Here is a 15,455-nt window from a genome sequence, read left to right as displayed (position 1 = left end):
CAGGGAGGAACAATTTCTTAGTTGCTTTAGAGTCTTAATAGAAATAACGAGAAATTTCCTCTTAACGCAAAAACAAAGCAAAATGGCTGTATTCGTAGACTTGAAAGAGGACGCTTAAACATTTCAAACTGTGGCTAATGGCCCAGGAATTTATGGAAATATTTGCTGCCTTCTGAATGTCTAGTCAATACATGCAGACAATGAATCAGATTCGGTGAAATATTAATGAGTCTTTGCTTCGTAAAAGCCGCTCACTAATACAACATACAAATTGGTTCCTGAAGGATATTCCCAACGAGTCTGATTCTCGATGGTCCCATGATCGAGATCGTCCCAGGTTTCTTATGTCCAGATCCTCAATTTGGGAGTCTTCCTATGTGTTCCCTCAGATTCCTAAAGTGACCTCAAATCAAAGGTCGCTTCGAAGACCTTGGTATTGAAAAATGGTAGAAATGTGGTTCTAGTCACCATTCCAGGGGCCGTTAAACCCAATCGTTGTCTACTCAGTCATTGTTTCCCAAAAGCTTTACCACTGTTTTTAATATCTTGTTTATCGTTCCAGAGATTTTGAATACATAGACAAAGTTACACAAGTGTTTTCCTTTTTCTCTTCATGAATAGTGGCATTTTATACACTTTTTAAGTCCCTTGCCTTTTTAAATTTTTACTTACAATGTACTTTTGCAACCTTTCCATATTAGAATAGACAAGTTTTCTTCATTCTTTCAAAAATATGTATAGTATTACATATACTATACACGTGTATACCTATGTAACAAACCTGCATGTTCTGTATATGTACCCCAGAATTTAAAGTATGATAATTTAAAAAATATATGTGTAGTAGTTGGCCAGGAGCAGTGGCTCACGCCTGTAATCACCGCACTTTGGGAGGCCGAGGTGGGCGGATCATCTGGGTCAGTAGTTGGAGACCAGCCTGGCCAACATGGTGAAACCCCATCTCTACTAAAAATACAAAAATTATCCTGGCATGGTGGTGCATGCCTGTAATCCCAGCTACTCAGGAGGCTGAGACAGGAGAATGTCTTGAACTTGGGAGGTGGAGGTTGCAATGAGTGGAGATTGTGCCACTGCACTCCAGCCTGGGCGACACAGTGAGACTTCATCTCAAAAAAATAAATAAATAAATAAACAAGTATAGTATTCAATTATGTTAGTATATATCATAGTTTAATGAGCAGTTAGTTTAGTTTTCCATCGGCTATTGCAAACTCTTTATATCTATGAACATACACCATCTCTGATATCTGCCATGATACCTTGCATTCATGTGGAAAAGCTGCATCAAAGAGTAGTGCATTGGCAATTTTGACGGCCATTGTCCACCTGTGCTTAAGAGGGTTGATCCCAATATTCTTTTTCCTTGCTTGTTTGTTTTAACTATATTGAGCATAAATAGGACCCTGGGCACATTTCTACCCCTCCTTCTTCCTGAATTACAATCAGTGAAAATGTAGAGAAATTCATACTGGGGAATGTTTCTTTCTGGAATATCACCTTCTCTCAGTTAGGCAAGACTTTGGGAATGTGATAGAATCAGGTGGGAAAAGGAAGAGGCTGAATGGAGAGCAAGGAGAAGGGCCAGCAGAGGCCTTCTTTTCTGCACCTCAGAGAGAACAACATGGCCAAAACACCTGAGGGGAGAAGAGCTGAGACAGCGTCAGTGTGTCTGGTGATTAAGACTGAGCTGCGGAGTGATGTGCAAGTAATAGGAGATGAGGCCTGAGGAGGAGAGAACATGTGCATGGTGCAGGACCCTCTAGTATATTGTTATAAATAAATCAGGATACTTTACTTGATGGTAAAGAGGATGGCGCACTAAAATTAACAGGCATGAATTGATCTATATTGAGTCTAAACTAAGAACTATGATTACTATGTATAGGCCAAGTTAAAGATTTTTGAATTGGCCCTACCAACAATGGGAATCCATGGAAGGATTTTAGGCAGAGAAGTCTCATGAACAGATTTGAATTTTGAAAAGATCTTTTTAAGTTCCTGTAACAGACAAGCCCATTGTTACTGGGCCCATGCTTAGCTTCCATCGCTGACATTAGGCTATTCAATTCATGTAATCAATCTGCCAGCAGTGTAGTGGCTAATTATTAAAGCTAGCTGACAAAAACTGGTAGAATCATTCCAGTTAGTTAGTTATTTAGTTCTTCTGTGGTGGACGCACTCTGGTTAACTTAACATGTGACACAAACATCTTCACACTTTGTGCCCACACATCTCCTCGTCTAGGTTCCTTTCGAGGACCCCAGTGTATGTACATGCCGGGAAACACCCTAGCTTTACCCCATATCCACCTGGAGCGTCCTTAAGTGGAACTTTGCCATGCTTCGGAGGGAGCCAGGTTCACAGCAGTGAGTGAGCAACCAGAGCCCAGCCGGGACCTGGAGAGGCGGGTGCGGCCCAATGTTCCATGCAACGCTAACTTCCCGCAAAAGTGCTACTACGCATTGACCCGCATTGGAAATGCTCCAAGCCAAAAGGCCATTAAACAAGGCGCCTGCGACCCTAACCTCTGAGGTCTTTGTGGCGATCGGGAGATAGGACCATCAAGGGAAATGATCGTGGAGAAACAGGCGACGCAGTAACTTCTGCCCTAATTGAGCTCTCCCTGCAGAATCTTGTCTTACACATATTCCCTCCCCATTTTCTCTTCTTGTCTTCTCTAAAAGTCATGTGATGTTTGAAAATATTGTCTGACAATAAATGAATTGCTGGAGACTGGTAATGTTCACTCAAGTGGTCAGGGACTCTTGGTCTAGAAGCGGAGACTTTACTTACGGAAATCCCCAAGAGCCTCTCCTTGAATAAAGCCAGCAGGCGACAGTTCGCATCAGGAAGAGAGCAGAGACCCCTCCACCCCAATCTCGCCCCCTCAAAGGCAGGGATCTCCTCCTATTCAGAACACTGCCGACAACATGCAGAGAGAAATACCTAATAGAACAGTATTCTGCTTTTGAAAGCTGAGAGTGTTCGAGAGATCGTGCGATGGTGCCATTGTAAAGACGTCCACTGTCAAGGTCAGCTAAGGGAATCTTGGAAAACAGAAACACCCCGAAAAATTGCAAGTTGTTTCCGCTCGGTTTCGACCCGAGGACTTTTCGCGTGTAAGGCGAATGTGATAACCACTACACCACGGAAACCTGCGTGCTGCGTTGGCTTCCTTCGTTAAGGGAGAATTAAATTTTTCTGTTTCACCTTTGGTAACATCGAGTTGATTGGCCTTTCCTTTCAGTAAATTATCAAGGTTACCATGCTTTTCTTTACTACAAAGTCCTCCATTAAAACTTTTTTTTTTTCAGACGTGACTGGAGAATTTAAGAAAATTTCCCCTCAGATGCGAGGCTCGTTACTGTGGACGTTCACATTTTTTTTTCTTTTCACGGGGCAGAGGCAGGAATTCAGAAGAGTGTGATTTCGTTGTTGTCGAAGTTTATGGATAAAAATGTAAAGAGATGTAATGTAGTAGACAAGAGTCTACATAGTGTAAAAGGAAGGGTTGAGGTGGCCAGAATATTGCGAACTTAAGTTGAGGCTCAAAGTGAATGTATCTCCTATCTTGATGACCAGATGTCTGCGTTTCCTGTCTGGAGATCTTCATATTGTTCTGGATATATCACGAGGGTAAGCATGTTTACAGAATTTGGGAAGGGCAGAGGACTATCAGGAAAGTGGAAAGGTTCTATTGTCTACCAAATACCTCTCTATACAGCATTCAATTTGTGTGGTTAATTAGTGTCTCACTGTGATGATTGTGAAAATCCTGTTCAAAGACACCAGTCTGCATTTTTCCTTAAAGATGCTGACCATGAAGGCCATTGTTATTATCTGTTATTTTTGAAGGGAAGAATTCAATTCCTCTTTCCCTACTGATTACACAGTTTCTGCAATTGAGTCTCAAATCCGAGAAAAATAGGAAATAACTCTTTTACTAATTCTGCAATTTGGGCAATTAACTATTAACCTCAGTTCCTTGTCTCAAAATAAGATTAACATTTACTTTGTAGAATGGTATGGGTTCACATATTAGTCAACTAATATTTATTGTGTGTCCATTGCATATATGGGCGTTGCAATGGACTGTAGGGTTTTATTAGTAAACGAAACCAGGCACTACACCTGTCTTCTTGGAAATTATATTCTTGTGAGAGACAGACAGTAATCAAGTTATCATCCAAATTAATGCAGCATTTCCAAGAAAAGAGAGACATATAGTGCTCTCATTTAATATATATGAAGATTAATTTAGAAAGTTTAGGGGAAGATTTCTCTGAGAAAATAATGATGCTCAATTTAAAGGTTGGGGAGATGTTAACTAGGTTTAAAAGGGTGTTAAAGGCAAAAGAAATCATATGTACCCAAACCCATGGTAAATAAGAGGGACCGATTTGCAAGTAGGACAGTGTGGTTGGAGAGAAAGGGGCAGTGGGGTATGAAATAAAGCTGAACACATGAGAGTCAGCCATGGAGAGGATTTCAGGTCATAATATTAAGGATTACCTTATTAAATACCTATAAAATGTGTGATAATCGGTTCTTTTAAAATGCCAGTTTCTACCCTTTATCCTTTTGTCCTCTCAAAGTACACGGGATGTGAGACCTAGTGTGACCTAATCTCTAAGTTAAAACCAGCTAAATTTTCCCCCAAACAATTTGGGAATACTCAGAGAGATTCAGATCATGTGTATACCCTTAGCCAACTAAGAACAAATGCGATGGTCTCAGTTGAGAGCCTAGCAAATTTGACTCCCCTACCTAGAATTCCAGTTCTGTTCTCTCTCCGCCCCCACTCCCCTCCCCCATCCGGTGCTGGGCTCTGCAGATGCACTAGGATTTAAGACATTGAAGTGTAGGTGGACTAGGGAGGTTGTAGCACTTATTTTCTAGCCTTGTACTCAACCAGGCAGAAATCCTGCACTCCATATTTCTCATTTTTAAAAACCAAAATCTGTGACTAAAATACACTCCAGTAACTCAATATACCATTAAACCATTTCCTCCTCTCCTTTCTCATTTCAAATTCCTCAAACATCCCGGCAAATCCAGAGCCCGCTATGCACAGTTCTGATTCCGGGGGGAGTAGGGCTCCTCCTTGCAACCGGGACGTCTTCGTCCCCACCTTGAGCTGAGCCGGATGCCGAGTCCTTGGCAATATCCTGCACCGGCAGCTGCCAGTCTAGATACCCTGCCTGCGAGGGCCCCAATGCCCGATTTCGTGTCTGTCTGTCCCATAGATCTATTTCTAAATCACACACTCAAGTAAACTCATCCTAAGCCCACCTCAACCCAGGCAGGACTTTTCTGTGCCTAAATTAAACTCGCTGGAGAGGCGGCTCTATTGACAGTTGGATAACTGACAATCTCTGGCAGAGTGGCCGCCTGACCCAGGGAAACCTCCGCCTGGAAATGCAGGTCGGAGTCCCGACCTCCGCGCGGCGCCCGGGATTCCTAGAAAGGTGAGGCTTGGAGTTGACCCTGTTGCGGAAACACCTTAGCAGAGAGACGCAGATCAAGTTGGGCTGCTGACCAAGTCCCTGGAGGAATTGCTGGTGGTAAGAACAGGGTCGCGGCCGCAACCGCGGCGAAGGAAAGCAGAGTGAGGTTAAGTAGTCATCTTTATCCAAAGAGATCTGCCGCAGTTCCATACAGGAAAATTTTCTTAGTAATCTTCTCCATTCCCTACGACTTTCCACCCCACCCCCTCCACGCACGAATCTCCTGTGGAAGGTTTCTGAAAATAATTCGGTGAAGGAAAAAACAACAACAATAAATGTTTGCCAGAAATGGAAGAAACCTGGTAGCCTCGCCTCTCGTTTTTCGTTTATTTGCTTGTTTAGACCCTCTTCCCTCTTTCTTTCTTTTTTTTTTTTTTTTTGTCTGATTGCAAATTGTTCAGTTGCCATTTGGCCGTCTTTGTGAAGCGCTTGTTCAAATTTTTCACCCATACACCTTAAAGTGAAAATGAAAACAAAGCCTATTAAAGAAAATTTAGAAAAATCCTTTTTGCCTTTGCGATAGTCAAATGTTTTGTAGATTTGACAAAACAAGTAAGCATTTTTAAAAAGATTGAAACTATGGACTTCATCCAAACTAAACATTATCTTCATCAAAAGGCTATTGAGAGAGAAAACGCCAGCCTCAGACTGGAAGAAGGTATTCATGAGACAAATTTTTTGGAAAAGCTGTTGTTTCCACTGGATTTAAAAACCAGAATCCTTTCACATGCTAGGCGGACATGCTAATTATTACATTACAGAAACTCCCTGCTACAATCAGGCCTTTCACAACAGAATGAGATGGTGATTCTTTGGATATACTCAAACCTAATAACTTTTAATGTTTTTCTTTTTTCTTTTTCTCTCTCTCTTTTTTTTTTTTTTTTTTTTTTGAGACGGAGTTTCGCTCTTGTTGCCCAGGCTGGAGTGCAGTGCTGCGATCTCAGCTCACTGCAACCTCCCGGTCCTGATTCAAGCAAGTATCCTGCCTCAGTCTCCCAAGCAGCTGGGATTATAGGCAGGTGCTGACACGCCTGGTTAATTTTGTATTTCTAATAGAGACAGGGTTTCACCATGTTGGTAAGGCTGGTCTCGAATACCTGACCTCAGGTGATCCACCCGCCTTGGCCTCAAAAAGTGTTGGGATTACAGGCATGAGCCACTGCCCCCAGTCATGTTTTTCTTTATATTTTTATCCACAGTGTGTTTCTTTCCTTCATACTTTCTTCCCCCCCCCCCCTTTTTCTTCCCCTGCCCCCCCCCCCCCCCGGGATGGAGTCTCACTCTCTCCCTGGCTGTAATGCAGTGGCACGATCTCGGCTCACTGCAACATCCGCCTCCCAGGTTCAAGCAATTCTTCTGCCTCAGCCTCCTGAGTACTGGGATTACAGGCGTGCGCCACCATGCCTGGCTAATTTTTGTATTTTTAGTAGAGACAAGGTTTCACCATGTTGGCCAGGCTGGTCTCGTACTCCTGACCTCGTGATCCACCGGCCTCGGCCTCCCAAAGTGCTAGGATTACAGGCGTGAGCCACTGCACCCCACCCGGCCCTTTCCTTCATACTTTCTATTTGTTAAAATTAATGCTGTAGAAACTCCATGATTCATAACCAAATACTGCTCATAACTAGAGTCTAAATTTCTCCCCCAAAGCTAGGCAGAGTAAACACAGGGATTTGATTTCAAGGAACTCTTTGATGTTTTCCTATGGCTTTGATTTCCAACTCTCTTCTTGACCTTGAGGAGCCAGGAGGATCCAACACACTGAGATATGGAGACCACTCAAGCTTCTGCAAAGTCAATGCTTGTCTGGAGGACAGTGTTGAGCAGGGGATGTGATGGGGGAGGGGTGAGCTGTGCCCAGTAGACTGTCAGAAGGTGATGACAAAAGAGGTGGTATCTGGGAATTCATGTGACTGGGAATTCATGTGTGGTGAGTGTATCTTGGAGTCATCGGTCATTCTATTGTTTGTGTCACTCTTACTGGTCTGGAAAGCACATGCTCAGTGATTATGTCAATCTGTTTAATGGACAGATGATGTACAACATTTGTCTATTTTTTATTTCTTTTCCTATGTCAACTGACAATTGTCACTGTCTTTTTTCCTTTTCCAGCATTTCCCGGGTATCTGGAAGGTGCTCAACAGTGAGATGGTGCTCTTCCTCCAAATCTGTTGACATGACAGGACAGTGCCGCTTATGAATCTCTGACAAATAGCAAAGTGGAAAATTCCTGCTCTTGGCAGCTAAAACTTGGATTGATCACAATATTTCAGGAAACAGAGAAGAAAGACAGTATTTCCCAGTTAGCAAGATCTTGAGTCTTATGATTTTTTTCTGACATTAAATCTGCAGCATAAATGGCATGAGTTTATTATTTTCAACAATTTGATTAGATATTTATTTCAAAGAAATTAATGAGTAGCCTACAATGTGCCCCGTCCTGAGCTAGGCTCTAGCGGTAACAGATATCCTGAAAAAATGGACATGCCTGAGGTAACAAAGGGCTCAACACTGATTTTTCATAATAAAATTACCCAAAACAGGGTGGTTATATTTTAAATTGACAAATGAAACCACAGAGATAAATACTCATGCACTATCACGGAAACATAGAAAAGGAGCAACTGTCACTCCAAATAATGAGGAAAAGCTTTCAGAAGAAGTGATAACTGATCCTGTAGCAGTATGAGCCGCAGACAAAACCTCTCAGACACTGAGTTGTAGAAGGAAGGGCTTTATTCAGCTGGGAGCATCGGCAAGCTACTGCCTTAAAATCTGAACTCCTCAAGTGCACAATTTGTGTCCCTTTTAAGGGCTCACAACACTGAAGATTTCACATGACAGGGTCGTGATTGATTTGAGCAAGCAAGGGGTACTTGACAGGGGCTGCATGCACCGGTGGTCAGAGAGAAAGAGAACAGGGCAGGGAGTTTCACAATGTTTTTCTCTACAATGTCTGGACTCTATGAAAAACATCGGTTTCTAAGTCATGAGTTGATTTTTAACTACTAGGTTTAGGGCAGGCAGGCCCAGCTCTGGTTTTGGGCCTGGCGCCGGGCTACCTGTCTTTGATTTCGCTTCCTTCTTTTTTTCTTAAAACAGGTACTGAGTATAAAACAATATGAGAGGGTCTCTCTCTTCCCTCAATCCAAGACTTAATAGATGAAAAGTAAGAAATCGGCTGATGAGAGACGGAGGGGATAGGGGAATCTGGAATTAGAGGCAGCATGGAGAAATAAGTCAGTGTTTGGGGAAACTCCAAGGAATTCTAAATTTGAGGCAGGGAGTAGGAGAAAATAAGACAAAATGAGAAAATAAGGGTTAGACCAGGAATAAAGAGGACGATCTTTCACTTAACACTTTGGTGTGATGTGCTGTGGAGAGTTGGGAAAGTTTGAAGAAGAAAAATTATATTTTCCATTTCAAGCTAAAGTCTCAATGGCTGCTATGCAAATAAGAAATTTAGGGAAACAAATATGGAGACAAAGGAGCAAGGAAGGCTTTTCTGCATACGGTTAAGGTAAGGCCTCAGAAAACCTAATACTTTAATTGGATTACCTCAAAGAAAGAAAAGTCAATAGAGTAGATGTAATCATTGAAACGATTATCCAAGGAAAGTTTCTATAAACAGAAGCCTAGTATCAGACTTCTGAGCAGTAATATAAAAAATTAGATCAGCATTAAAAAATAAAAATAAAGTGTGAACCAAGAATTACATAACAAGCCAAGCTAATCTTCAAGAATCAAGATTATGGAAAATAACTAGGGAGGCTGAGGCAGGAGAATCGGTTGAACTCAGGAGGATGAAGTTGCCGTGAGCCCAGTTGTGCGATTGCACTCCAGCCTGGGCATCAAGAGAGAGACTCCGTCTCAAAAAAAAAAAAAAAAAAAAAAAAAAAAAAAAAAAAAAAGATAGGACGACAACTAAACAATATCCTTTTTTCAAATTAAGGTATTAAGTGTTACTTAATACCCCCTCTAGCAGGTGGAATTATCTTGATGACTGCTTGGGTTCAGCGGTGACGATCTACAGTTTGTATTCAGACATATTGGTTGCGTTCACAGCGTTCACAGATGATCGATATAAATGATGAAAAGCTAACACCCACTGTGGCCCATTCGGGGATCCAACCCGCAACCTTGACATTATTAGCACCACGCTCTAACCAATTAAGTTAACCGGCCACGACGCGAAGTTCACTTCCCTCTTAACAAGATATAAAAAAATAAACGATTTTTTCCCTCTTCAACTTTTTTTTTTTTTGAGACGGAATTTCGCTCTTGTTGCCCAGGCTGGAGTGCAATGGCGCGATCTCGGCTCACCGCAACCTCTGCCTCCCGGGTTCAAGCGATTCTCCTGCCTCAGCCTCCCGAGTAGCTGGGATTACAGGCATGCGCCACTATACCCGGCTAATTTTGTATTTTTAGTAGAGACGGTTTCTTCTTGTTGGTCAGGCTAGTCTACGAACTCCCAACCTCGGGTGATCCGCCCGCCTTGGCCTTCCAAATTGCTGGCATTATAGGGGTGAGCCACCGCGCCCGGCCTCAAGCAATTTTCTCATTCGAGTTCAAAATGGGTCATAAAGCAGCGAAGACAACTCGCAATATCAACAACGCACTTTGGCCCAGGAACTGCTAATGAACGTACAGTGCAGTGGTGGTTCCAGAAGTTTTGCAAAGGTGAGAAGAGCCTTGAAGATGAAGAGTTGCAGTGGCGGGCCATGGGAAGTTGACAAGACTAATTGAGAGCAATCAGCGAAGCTGATTCTCTTACAACTACAAGAGAAGTTGCCAAATAATTCAACGTCGACCATTTTACCGTGCGGCATTTGAAGCAAATTGGAAAGATGAAAAAGCTTGGTAAATGGGTACCTCATGAGCTGAGCGAAAAAAAAAAAAAAAGGGCCGTTCTGAAGTGTCTTCTTCCTTTATCCTACGCAACAAAGAATCATTTATCTATCGGATTGTGACGTGCGATGAAAAGTGGATTTTATACGACAACCGGCGACGACTAGTTCAGTGGTTGGACCGAGAAGAAGCTCCAAAGCACTTCCCAAAGCCAAACTTGTACCAAAAACAGGTCATATTCGCTGTTTGGTGGTCTGCTGCTTGTCTGATTCACTGTAGCTTTCTGAATACCCGTGAAACCATTACATCTGAGAAGTATGCTCAGCAAATCAATGAGATACATCGAAAACTGCAATGCCTGCAGCCAGCATTGGTTAACAGGAAGGGCCCAATTCTTCACAACAACGTTGACTCGACTGCACGTCACACAAATAACACTTCTGAAGTTGAGCGAATTGGGCTACGAAGATTTTCCTAATCCATCATATTCATCTGACCTCTCACCAATCGACTACCACTTCTTCAAACATCTCCACAACTTTTTGCAGGTAAAACGCTTCCACAACGAGGGGATGCAAGCATTTTCTGTCCAATCCCGAAGCACAGATTTTTACCCTCCAGGAATAAACAAACTTATTTCTTGTTGGCAAAAATGTGTTGATTGTAATGGTTCCTATTTTGATTAATAAAGATGTGTTTGAGCCTATTTATAATGATTTAAAAATTCATGGTCCGAAACTGCAACTACTTTTGCACCAACCTAAATGTTAATTTTAACGAATTGAAAGTATGAAGGAAGAAACACACTGTGGATAAAAATATACTAAAAAGAAAAACATATTAAAAGTTATTAGGTTTGAGTATATCCAAAGAATCCTCCTTTCATTCTGCTATGGATTGCTGCACAGAAGAGAAAGTTTTTTGGGGTGTACTGGTTAGCACATCTGCCTACAAGAAAGGGGTCTCAGATTTGAAACTGATTAAAGCCATAGCTTTTCCAAAAAGATTTCTCACTTTATCGAGAAATACAAATATTCACATTCTCTAAATGCCAAAGTCTTCCCGTTCTCTCTGTTGTTCCAAACTTAAATATGAAAAGTTTTCCCAGTTTTTCTGGAAAAAGGACTCTGCCAGATTGGGTCTAGGCCATTTTGTCATTTAGGCAAAAGGTGCTGTTAAGTCTACATATTACCATTATACACACACACACACAAACACACACACACACACACACTCTGTGATCCTTCTCTGAAAACACTTTTATGTTTTGAGGTGTTAATTTTGCCCACTTTGAAAACTAAAATAGGTAAACAATTTGTCAAAAGATAACATGTGTGTTTTAAATTTATATGGTTAATAAATCAGTTCCTACATTCCAACATTTAATGTCAATTATGATTTATGGAGTAACTTTATTAAATTTGTGCCTCCTTTCACCTTTACTGTTTGTTTTTGCACACTTTTAACTGCTGCATGATTTATCACACATTTTGGCCAAGATTCTTCCCCTTAGTGAGTTATGTCTTTATTCACAGCAGGAGGAAAACGTGATTCTACAGAAAAATATATTTTCATGTATTTTATGACATTAAAATAATAGAGTGACATTAAATTTTAATTAAATAATATTTTATAATATGACATATTATAAATTATTATAATAATAAATAATATAAGTAATAAATAATATTTAATATTAAATATTATTTTTAATAAATAATAAATAATTATGACATTAAAAATAATAGAGTACTCATTACTAATCCATGCACACATCAGTACACAATATAAATATATAAGAAAATACAATGAAACTGAAACTATGGTAGATTAACAGACTGCAAAAATTAGTGATGAGCTCACAAGTACACCAATAAAAATGTACACACCCATGATAAATTGGAAATGATACTTCCAAGGCACAGGGAAGCTAAACGCATTTCTCTATCCATTCATCCATTGGTGAACACAAGAATTCCATATCTTGGCTGGGCGCGGTTGCTCACGCCTGCAGTCCCAGCACTCTGGGAGGCCGAGGCGAGCCCAGAAGTTCAAGACCAGCCTGGGCAACATGGTGAAAACGCGCCCCTACTAAAAATACAAAAAAGAAAAAAAAAAATCAGCGGGGTATATTGGCATAGGCTTGTAATCCCAGCTACTCGGGAGACTGAGGCACAAGAATCGTTTCAGCCCGGGAGACAGAGGTTGCAGTGAGTCAAAATCGCACCCTGGGCGACAGAGAGACTCTGTGCCACCAAAAAAAAAAAAAAAAAGAATTCCATATCTTGGTGGTATGCAGATAATCTCTTGGACATACTGATTTCACTTCCTTTAGCTATATACCCACTAGAGAGTTTGCTGGATCATATGGTATCTCTATTTTTAATTTTTTGAGGAACCACAATACTGTTTTCCATAATAAATGGTATTAGTTCTTTAAATAGTTGGTAGAATTCACTAGAGACGCTACAGGTCCTGGGCTTTTCTTTGATGGGAGATGTTTTTATTGCTGATTCAATTTCCTTATCTACTATTGGTATGTTCAGATTTTCTGTGTCTTCATGATTCAGGCTTGGTAGGTTGTGTATGTCTAGGACTTTTTTTCATTTTTCCCAGTCCTTATCCTGCCTGGCAGACAACTGGACACACTCGACTCCCGGGCCCTCAGTTTCTTCCCTTCGAGCACTGCCCAGCACAAAGAGCGGGCTGTTTCCAGGGTTCAATCCGCTGCCTCCCGGCTATTTTCTTGTGGTAATTTTCTGCTTCCCAAGAGATGGAGATCACAGAGTCTTCTGCTGTTGGAGAAAGCCTAACAGAGGGAGTACTTTAAAAAAAAGTACTCTACTGGGGGGCTATGTAAAATTTCTGTGCTGTGTTTGAAAAGAAAATTTTCCCCAAGTCGTAGTATTTTCTTTGTATGACTCGTGAACTCCGATATTACTGATTTTAATAAATAGGAAAGCTTATCAACCTTGATAATTTCCTGAAAGAAAAGATCAATTCGATGTTACCAAATCTGGGATATCCAGAAAAATTTTCTTCTCCTCCTAGGAGAAAAATTATCAAACGTCAGGGTTTCTGTAGTGTAGTGGTTATCACGTTCGCCTCACACGCGAAAGGTCCCCGGTTCGAAACCGGGCAGAAGTAAGCTGTATATTTGAGGAATCCTTAGCTGAATTTCTCAGTGCACGTTTTTAGAATTGCACCCCCGCACCATCTTTAGCCGTTTAGGAGAGAAGGTTCTCCTTGTCACCTGTGGTGTGCATATAAACCGAAGTGCACCTGCCGCCTTTCTCCCACCAGAGCCCTTCCGGTTTTCGACAAGGAAAAAGCCCTCTTCAAAGCCAAGTGTCCGTGGCTACTCGGGTGGACATGAACAGACCCAAGCAATTTTTTGCCGAACAAATTATTATTATTATAATTGATGCTCTCATCGCCTGATCCCCACAAAGACCTCAAGGACTTGGTTCGCAGGTAACTTGAACGATCTTTCCGCTCAGGAACATTTTTCCTGGAGGGTCAAGGCGAGGCGGAGACTTTGCCGAAAGCCACCGTTTCCGGGAGCACTGGGCCAGAACCGCCCCTCCAGGTGCAGGCTGGGCTCCAGTCGCTCACTCGCTGCTCGTAAGCCTCGCTCCATGGGATCATCACAAGGTTCCACTGAGACTCAGGACGCTCCAGGAAGATTTGGAGTGGGATTAGGGTGTTTTCCTGTGTGTACATGTACTGAGGTCCTCGAAAGGAACCTGGGCTGGCAGATGTTCTTGCTGAGCTTTCCTCCCTACCGGGACTCAGAGTCCAGCTCGGAGATTACTGCACTCAGGCCAAGGCCAGCCCCTGTGGGTAAATGGAGCCTGCCGGCTCTAGATATATGGAACCGTTTGCGGACATTTTTTTTTTTTTTTTTTTTTGAGGTATAGAAGGAGCCAAACAGCCACTTGCCTCTTTTACGATTTAGTCACGAAGAGATCAACCAGAATCCTAGAAAAGTTATTCCCAGGTGGGATGAATTCATTATATGAAGGAAGCGGCTCTGAGTAGAGCAAGTGGTAGACTGTAACGGATATGATGGTGTTCTACCTAGAACCCAATGGTTTTCTACATTGCCCAATGTTTTGTGGAGCAAGGTACTCAGACACCCAACATCCTGGAGTGCTGTTTGCTGCTGCTAACTCAAAGCTCAGCTCTTCCCAGGAATTGTTCTAAGCTAAAAAAGCTACCCTGTTTAAGGTTATATCTTTTCTCTGGGATCAGCCTACATCTAAAGCCACGTCTATGAGTGGGTACAATGACCCAGCTCCTTTTCCCCAATTCAGGACAATTCTAAAGGATCATTGTAGCTCCAGAGCTCCCCATGGGAATGGTTGAGTCCTCTTTTGTTTATCATTCCTGGATACACAATAGACTTCCTTCATGAAAACTATATCCTGGAGTCTGTTTCTCATAGAATATAATAACCTAATGCAATCTTTTTTTTTTTTTTTTCGAGACGAAGTCTCGCTCTGTCGCCCAGGCTGGAGTGCAGTGGCTCGATCTCGGCTCACTGCAAGCTCTGCCTCCCGGGTTCACGCCAGTCTCCTGCCTCAGCCTCCCGAGTAGCTGGGACTACAGGCGCCTGCCACCACGCCCACCTAATTTTTTGTATTTTTAGTAGAGACGGGGTTTCACCATGTTAGGCAGGATGGTCTCAATCTCCTGACCTCGTGATCCGCCCGCCTCGGCCTCCCAAAGTGCTGGGATTACAGGCGTGAGCCACCGCGCCCGGCTAATGCAATCTGAATATAAAAACCGAATATAGTCCCCTATAGTCTATTTACAGAAAACCTACTAAAAGCAGTATTTTAAAGCATGTATCAGATTTGCCTCTCCTAAAATCAGAATTATACAATAGCTTCCCGTTCTACTTGAATTAAAGCCAAATTCCTAAGATCTCCTACAAGATCCTATATACTCCGATCCTCCATTTCTCTCTGATCTCATCTCTATTACTGTCTCCCTCTCTTGTACTCTGGCCACATGAACCCTTTTACTCTTCCTCAAACATTCCATGCAAGTACCCACCTTTAGACTTTTATA

At 42.0% G+C, this 15,455-nt stretch overlaps 2 non-coding genes across 2 annotated transcripts; one reads left to right on the top strand and one right to left on the bottom strand.

The window, feature by feature from the left end:
• Positions 1-3,103: 3,103 nt before the first annotated feature.
• Positions 3,104-3,176, bottom strand: TRNAV-UAC (transfer RNA valine (anticodon UAC)). The gene has a single exon. It is a non-coding gene; the product is annotated as a tRNA-Val (tRNA).
• A 10,277-nt stretch (positions 3,177-13,453) lies between these two features.
• Positions 13,454-13,526, top strand: TRNAV-CAC (transfer RNA valine (anticodon CAC)). Its single transcript has one exon. It is a non-coding gene; the product is annotated as a tRNA-Val (tRNA).
• Positions 13,527-15,455: the final 1,929 nt, after the last annotated feature.

The sequence above is a fragment of the Gorilla gorilla genome, chromosome 5 (genome assembly GCF_029281585.2).
Source record: "Gorilla gorilla gorilla isolate KB3781 chromosome 5, NHGRI_mGorGor1-v2.1_pri, whole genome shotgun sequence".
NCBI lineage: Eukaryota > Metazoa > Chordata > Mammalia > Primates > Hominidae > Gorilla > Gorilla gorilla.
The sequence above is the reverse complement of the archived record's forward strand: the minus strand, read 5'-3'. Positions and strand labels throughout refer to the sequence as shown.